A 9,026-nucleotide genomic window follows, 5' to 3' on the forward strand; every position below is an offset into this window, starting at 1 on the left:
GTATTCAGCCTGATTGTTTGTTGATGTAGCAACAATCGGCAATGAAAACTCATACTTCCTTCCTTGAGGAGAAATCAACACAATGCCGATCCCTGCTCCTTCACCACATGTGGACCCATCGAAGAAAAGTGTCCAAGGAGCAACCTCCAGAGAGTCCACTGTATTACAATGCTGAGTGACAAAATCAGCCATAACTTGCCCCTTAATTGCCTTAGTCGATTCGTAACGTAGTTCAAATTCTGATAATGCTAAAATCCACTTGCCGATTCTACCACTTAATATCGGCATCGACATCATATGCTTGACTATGTCGTCTTTGCATATGACCGTACATTCGGCAGATAACAAATAATGTCTTAATTTGACACAAGAAAAATATAAACACAGACATAATTTTTCGATGGCCGAATACCTTGTCTCAGCATCCACTAATCTTCTGCTCAAATAATAAATAACACGTTCTTTCCCTTCAAATTCTTGAATAAGAGCTGAACCGATAACGGTATCATCAGTTGACAAATACAACCTGAAGGGTTTCCCGTGTTGAGGTGGAACTAGCACTGGAGGATTTGTTAAATATTTCTTAATTTCATCGAGGGCTAACTGCTGCTCAGCTCCCCATACAAATTCCTAATCGGCTTTCAATTTAAGTAATGGACTGAAAGCCTTGATCTTACCCGACAGATTAGATATGAATCTTCTAATGAAATTAATCTTACCGATCAAAGATTGCAATTCAGTCTTATTGGCAGGAGCAACCACCTTGTTAATTGCATCAATAGACTTCCTACTGATTTCGATGCCCCGCTGATGCACCATAAAACCCAAGAATTGACCTGCCGATACACCAAATGCACATTTATTAGGATTCATCTTCAATCCATGCTTCCTTGTGCACTCCAGTATCTTTCGTAGATCGGCTAAATGTTTTGTGACATCTCCAGACTTAATCACTACATCATCAATGTAGATTTCCACTAATGTGCCGATGTATTCATGAAAAATAAAGTTCATAGCTCTTTGATAAGTAGCGCCGACATTTTTCAAACCAAACGTCATGACTATCCACTCAAACAACCCCACATGACCTGGACATCTGAAAGCAGTCTTGGGAATATCCTCTTCAGCCATGAATATTTGATTGTAACCTGCATTACCATCCATGAAGCTTATAATTTGATGTCCGGCTGCAGCATCAATCAACAAATCAGCAATCGGCATTGGATAGCCATCCATCGGTGTGGCTTTGTTGAGATTCCTGAAATCAATACAAACACGAAGTTTTCCATTTTTCTTATAAACAGGAACCACATTAGAGATCCACTCTGCATATCGACACTACCGAATAAACTTTGCCTCAATTAATTTAGTTACTTCGGCCTTAATGTCAGGAAGTATATTAGGGTTGCATCGGCGCGCTGGCTGCTGATGTGGCCGAAATCCAGATTTGATAGGTAACCGATGTTCAACTATCGATCGGTCTAATCCAGGCATCTCAGTATAATCCCAAGCAAAACAATCTTTATACTCTTTTAACAAATCAGTTATTTGCTGCTTACACTTGGAATCTAACTTATCACTAATAAAAGTAGGTCTTGGCCTATCGCCATCACCAATATCTACTTCTACCAAATCATCTGCCGATGTGAACCCTTGACCTAATTTTCCATCATCGGCAAACCTATCCATTAAAACTCTTCTTCAGAACCGACTGCTTGGATCGGTGGAATTTCATAATCAGCAACTCTAAGGAACTCTTTTTCCCAAATTTCTCCTGATATGCATTTAGTTTGCTCATAAGTATCTAATTCTGCCGATGCGATGATATAAGAAGAATCACCAGGGACAACCTCAATCTTATCCCCAATCCACTGTACGAGGCATTGATGCATTGTAGAAGGAACACAACAATTAGCATGAATCCAATCTCTCCCTAGAAGCAGATTATATGCACCCTTGCCATTAATAACAAAGAACGTTGTCGGCAAGGTTTTGCTGCCGATGGTCAATTCAACGCATACTGCCCCTTTAGCCGGTGACACATTGCCTTCAAAATCCTTCAGCATCATATCGGTTTTGGTCAAGTCTTGATCTCCCTTACTAAGTTTCCGATACATCACATAAGGCATAATATTAATCGCAGCCCCTCCGTCGATAAGTATCTTAGATACAGGCTGCCCATCAACTCTGCCTTTCACAAACAAAGCCTTAAGATGCTGTCTCTCATCATCGGTAGGTTTCTCAAAAACAACCATCATCGGATCTAGTGTCAACTGAGCTACTTGATCAGATAGAACAACTTCTTCCTCATTATCAGATAGTGCCAAAAACTCCATCGGCAACATGAATACCATATTAACATCTGCCGATGGACCCTTATTTTTGTGTTTCACCTGCCACTGCTGATGACCAGACCTCTCATTGGAGGAATTTTCCTCTCAGTATAAATGCTCCTGATGCTCACGTTGCATCCTCCTTTTCTGTGTCTTTGTCAGACCCTCCGGGCACCATCGAGGAAACTTGGTTTTCCAAACCGGCTGATAATAGGTCCCAGTTGATTCTACACGGCGTATATTAGGGTCCCTGTAGAATATTTCTTCATCGGGAACTCTTGCGTTTGCCATTTCCTCCAGCTCCTCTTGATTCCTTGGAAAATATCCAGCGCGTTTACAAAGCCTCTCATGTACACTAAGTCTGCCCCCTAGCCGATCATGCACTGATGCTCTGCCTCTGATCGGCTCATTGATAAATAAACCCTGATTGCCAGGTTGAAACCTCCTTTCTGACCGATTGACCCCATAATAACCATTGCACTCAGGGCAATTTTCAACAGTTGGCAATCTAATACCTTCTTCCCAGCAATGGATGAAAAACGGGCACCTCCAATGATCTTTATGCCGATACCATTCTCCCCGACGTCTCTCTTCTTGCTATTGTTGATATCGGTCCTTACGCTGACGCCAACCCTCCTGCTGCCTTCGATGGGTAATCACAATGCCAGGTCGAGGAGGGTTTTTGGAACTACTGCTTTCTCCCAGCAAACCCTTACTTTTTGCATCATCGGTAGTTATCCGATGTTGGGGATCCACTGATTCATTTTTCTTAGCAGCCTCTGACGTCAATACCTTGGTCTTCCCTTTGGCCTCCAACATATTTGCTGGAAAAGGGTGTTGATCAATTTTCATCAGCTTCTGGGCCTTGGAAGTACCAAACTTAATTCTTCCAGATTCAATAGCCGATTATAACTGTTGCCTGAACACCTTGCACTCATTTGTACTGTGCGAAGTTGCATTGTGCCATTTGCAGTACAAGATCTTCTTCAACTCTTCTGCCGATGGGATCACATGATTAGGTGATAGCTTAATTTGGCCCTCTTGAAGCAGAAGATCAAATATCTTGTCGGCCTTGGTGATATCAAAGGTAAACTTTTCTGGCTCTTTCTGACCAAAGGGACAAGATATCGGCTTTTTATTTTTAACCCACTCAGCTAAGCCGATAACTGGTTCTTCATCAGAATCAGAATCTCCTACTTCTTCAACAAATGATACTTTTTTACTCCAATTCTTTTTAGGTTCAAAGACCCTAGTATCTTGATCAGAGATCCTTTGCACAAGATGACTGAGGCTTTCAAACTCCTGAGAAGCATATCTGTCTTTAAGATGTGGCAATAACCCTTGGAAAGCTAGATCGGCAAGCTACCGATCATCCAGCACTAGGCTATAGCACTTATTTTTTACATCTTGTAGCCTTTGCACAAAGCTTTCTACCGATTCATCATTACGCTGTCTTAATTTTACTAAATCGGTAAGCTTCTTTTCATGGATTCTAGCAAAGAAATACTTATGAAATTGTTTTTCTAGATCAGCCCAAGTAATAATAGAATTTGGTGGTAATGAAATGAACCATGTAAATGCCGATCCAGACAAAGATGATGAAAATAATCGAACTCTTAATTTATCTCTGCTAGCTGCCTCTCCACATTGAATAATGAAGCGATTGACGTGTTCCATTGTTGATGTATCATCTTGCCTAGAGAATTTAGTGAAATCTGATACCTTGTACCGATTTGGGAGAGGAATTAAATCATATGCAGGAGGGTATGGAGTCCGATAAGAATAAGTATTGACCTTGGGCTTTATCCCAAACTGATCCTTCATAATTTCTGCTATCTTATCGGCCCAAAAAGCATCAGCTTCCTGCTGACAAACTGGCTGAATTTCTACAGGAGGGGCTTGCTGATATCCCTCCACATATCTTTGTGGCCTACGATCTCCAGCAATCGGCATATTTGCCGTTACTTGTGGTCCATTAACCTGTTGGAAAGGATTCATCGGCTGAGCTGCCGATGCTTGATTCTGGAAACCAGCTTGCATATGACCTTGTTGAATCCCTGCAACCTGCTAATTTTGCTGAACTGTATGTTGAGCAGGTAACTGTCCTGACCAACCATTATTAGAACTCATCGGTACAAAACTTACCGATGGTTGGTAATTTGCTGACATTGTTGGATAATTATAACCAGCTTGAGGCATGAACTGAACCCCAGTTTGACTCATAGCAGGGGCTTTCTGCTGCATCGGCAATAAGCTTGCCGATGGACTTGAATTGGGTGTTTGAACCAAAGGCATCTGGAAACCTCCTGGAGTTGGTTGCACAGTAGTTGCTGTGGCATATTGAGGCACTTGAGCCATCGGCGAAACAGCCGATGGTATAAGAGCTTTTCCTACTGCATTAAACACTTGAGGTAACCCAGGATTGAAAGCAGATGACTCCGGAGGCATACCATATCCCCACCAATTAGTAGGAATCTGGCTATTCTGAGACATAGGGCCTGACATAGCTGATGCCGATAGATCTGTATTAAGCTGAACTCGTCCTCCTGGTAGTACTGGATCTGATCGTATCGGTGTAGATTGAATATTAGGTAAGCCTGCCGATACTGGAGGAGAAGTAACTTATGTACCCACAACAGCCGAGGGAGCCGATGGAGTATTGACAGATGCCGGCTCTGGTTGGTGATAGGCAGGCCCAACGTAATGCGGTGACGCTTGTCTTTCTTTGAGAGTTCGAACCACAGCATTATGAACAGTATTGGACAGCACACTGAATCGATCTCGGGATTGAATATATTGATCGGATTGATTGGTCCCACCGGGCGTGCCAAAAGATGTGTTGATGCAAAAAGTGAATCTGCAAACACAAAGGGCTAATACCCGAATCGATATCCAAAGCGTGCCAGTCGATTTGACCTGTTAATCGACAAGGATGAAGATACGAGCACTTTGGTCCTGACAACAGCGATACGCCTAGAAGTCACGGCCAAGAGGTACTCACACGGAACTCAAGAATCGCCGAAGGTCGCACTGAAGCGATGCAACTCGCCGAATCAATGAGAACTCGTAAAAAGAAAAAATATGCAAATTGACGAAATCGTCGAAAAGTAAGTAGATGCAAATAGGAGTAAAAATTGGTTTTGATATTGATTGATATATCCATTACATTGCCCCTCAATCTATATTTATACCCTGATCTAAAGAGACATAACCAAAATACAACTAGGACACCAAGTCCATATCTAAGGAAACACGTGACTCTTTACATGAATCATACTCTAACAAATATAGAAAAGGAAATCAACTCCTATCTATTTCCCTGTCCGCTTCAATTACGATGGAAATCTCACCAACCTCCTTTCCATCGGCATACTTCCTGTTTCATCGGCAGTAGTCTTCAAGCCTCCCTTCATCGGCATCGACAATAACATCTCCAACCTTATCGGTAACGCCCGAGTAAATCAACTTCTCCATCGATCACCACCATTCATCGGCAACCATCTTTACAAGCTGATTTTCATCGGCTGTCAACGTATACAGTAACTTTCCACCTGCCGATTAGCCCACTCTGATCATTTTGACACGTGCAAAAAACGGTGTCAACAACAGATTTCCTAATTGCAAAGTTCTAGCTGGATGTATATTTTTTTTTGGATTTTCTTATTTATATAATGTAGAAAGAAAATATGCATGCATGATATATATTATTTTTTTATGCCACCACAGTGAATACACCCTTGGGCTTTTACACACCGAGAAAATTTTTTAGATGGGGCTTAGGCTTTATGATGCAATGATGTAATGCAGTCATGAAACTTTTTATCCTCCTTTTCTAAATGCATGCTAATGCAGAAAAATGAATATGCTAAAGTGAAAAGTAATTCATGCAATACTAAAAAGTAAATATGGATAACTACCGATGTTACCTCATGGCCAGGGTTCGGATTTGAAGTGCTCCGAATAGGACTTGACTGGAGAAAAGTTCTTCACTCTTCGGGTGCATTATCCGGTCTCAACGATGGAAACCCAGATGGCTACACAGCTTGTGATGGTGTCTCTGATGGTGATGTCACCTTCTCTTTCCATATCTACTTGGTCTGTGGGCTTAACTTGGGTAGAGTAGGTTCATCTTTCACAACTTCTTCAGGTTCTTCATCTTCTTTCCATTCATTCTTTGGACGTTGATTCTTTCGGCGTTGGGATGATCGATGTCTCCTCCTAGAGCGGGTCTTCTTGGGCTGTTAATAAGTGGTATAACTATTGAAATAACAGCGTACCTTTTCTCTAGGGAATTGGAAGTGGACTTATCCAGATCCGACGTAGATGATCACATTGGCGGTGTTGAAGAATGATCTTCCAAATATAATATGTGTATCATCTTCTTCTTCACCCATGTCTAGAACCATGAAGTTGGCAGGGGCAAACTGATCGTGTATTCTTACCATAACATCTTTCTCTATTCCCTCTAGAAATCAGATTGATTAGTCTGCCATCTGCAATTACATATATGTAGGGAACAAAGGTTCATCACCGAATAAGTACTCATACGTTACCTTGGACATTATATTGACACCCGACCTAATGTCAGAGAAGGTCTTGTGGAATATTCTTTGTCCAATGGTACACTCGATCGTGGGTACGCCTGGGTCATCCTTCTTAGCAAGGAATGGTGAAATGAGGAGGTGGTCATACTCTGATTGAAGTATGTTGATCATGTTAACTGATTCTTTTTGAGGCTGCCTGGCCTTATTCTTCCTCCTTCTCCTATTGTTCTCCTTCTTGGTCACTGTTGTCTCTTCGGGCAGCTATGGCGTCTACGTATGTCTAGGAGATTGCAGGATGCGGTTCTTGAAAGAAAACTTCTCCTTTCTATCCTTGATTGTAAAGCAGATCTTGGCACTGTCCGCATAGATGATGGCTTTTGTGGTGCTTAGGAAAGGTTGGCCCAAAATAATGGGTGCCCTTACATCTCCACCTGTTTCCAAAACCACAAAGTCTATGGGAACATATGATTGTCTCACTCGAACAATGGCATCTTCAAGAACTCCCTTAGGGTAGCAGAGTGACTGATTTGCAAGCTGCAAATGCATATTTATGTACAACAAAGTATCTCCATTAATTTGATCATAAATTACCTTAGGAATGATGTTGACACTTGCTCCAAAGTCACAGACAACTTCTTGGAAAATGTGAGGTCCAATGGCAATAGGGATGTCAGGTCTCCCTGGATCGCTCTTCTTTTCAGGCAAGGTATAGTCTATTCACCTTCCCATCGATGGTTGTATATAATAATATGCTGCATTCTGAATATCGACAAGATTTGCAGTTTCTAGATCTTCCGGTTGCCCGGGAATCTTACCTTTGTTGGACGGAGGAACAGCAGCTGCTAGCTGAGCTATTTGTGATTCTATGATTTTATTAAAGCTATGCTAGTTCTTAATGGCAGAAGCAAATCTATCCATTGTCTTATTTATGTTCTCTAGAATTTTATCATTGGTAGCTACCTTTCTAGATAATCCCTCCATAAGTGTGGATTGGCCAGCAATTAATTCTCTCAAGGGTGGTTGATTGAAATTATTAAAATTATTTCCTTAATAGTTACCTTGGTAATTCGGTCTCTATTGCTGGTTCCATCCTTGATTCTGTTGAGGACGAAAGTGGTTGTTGTTGACAAAGTTCACATCGTCTTGGGTTTCAAGACAGCTGTTCCCTGAATGCCCAGTATTTCTACATACTTCACATGTCATGCGGGAATCATGAATGTGCATTACTTCTTGCTTCTCATTGGCTCAATCATCAAGCTTCTTCATTAGCAGGTCCATCTTGGCAGACAACATGTCTACCTCTTTGAGTCGATGCATACCTCCACCTCTCTAGAGGGTCTGAAGACGTTCTTCATTCCAACCTTGGTTGGAGGCCATATTCTCCACAAGAGCTGTTGCAACTCATATGGTGAGTGATAGGTATGCACCTCCAGCAGCATCATCCATAGTCTCATGGGTACTATTGGTCAGCCCATGGTAGAAAGTCTACATGAGTAACCAATTCTCCATCCCATGATGAGGACATTCCGCAATGGAATCTTGAAAGCATTCCCATGCCTTAGGGATAGATTCATCATGTTGTTGCTGAAAGCTTGAAATTCTCCCACGCAGAGCATTGATCTTGCCTATGGGAAAGAACTTTCCTAGGAAGGTAGTGGAGCAGTTATCCCATGTAGTATTTCTATCTTTGTTGGCGTAGCACCATTGCTTTGCCTTCCCCAAGAGTGAGAATGGAAAGAGGCAGAGTAATATGGCATCTTGGGTTACTTCTTTGATGGTGAAAGTGCTATAAATCTCCAGAAAGTATTAGAGATGTGCACTCGTATCTTCATGTGCCTTTCCATAAAACTGGCTTGCTTGCACCATGTTGATGAGGGCTGGCTTGAGCTTGAATCCATTGTCTCTAACATTGATTGTTGGTCCAGTATGGATGTTGGTCGTAGTTGGAGCAAAGAATTCACGGAGAGTCCTGTTAGCCATGGCTTCTGAAAGGATCAAGATACCCAAGAGGGGGAGGGTGAATTGGGCTAATTCTAAATTTCTTTCAATAATTAAGCCCTACACTTAGCCCACTTCACCCCCTTGTGCCTAGAAGTGTTTCTATTTTTCTACCGCATAAAAGTTTTGCACCCTAGGTTCTAATCCTACT

The 9,026-nt window shown here is 41.8% G+C and overlaps 1 non-coding gene across 1 annotated transcript; it reads left to right on the plus strand.

Annotated features, from left to right (window-relative positions):
• Positions 1 to 8,384: 8,384 nt before the first annotated feature.
• Positions 8,385 to 8,493, plus strand: LOC136506242 (small nucleolar RNA R71). The gene has a single exon (XR_010771467.1). It is a non-coding gene; the product is annotated as a small nucleolar RNA R71 (small nucleolar RNA).
• Positions 8,494 to 9,026: the final 533 nt, after the last annotated feature.

Source organism: Miscanthus floridulus, chromosome 14, assembly GCF_019320115.1.
Source record: "Miscanthus floridulus cultivar M001 chromosome 14, ASM1932011v1, whole genome shotgun sequence".
NCBI lineage: Eukaryota > Viridiplantae > Streptophyta > Magnoliopsida > Poales > Poaceae > Miscanthus > Miscanthus floridulus.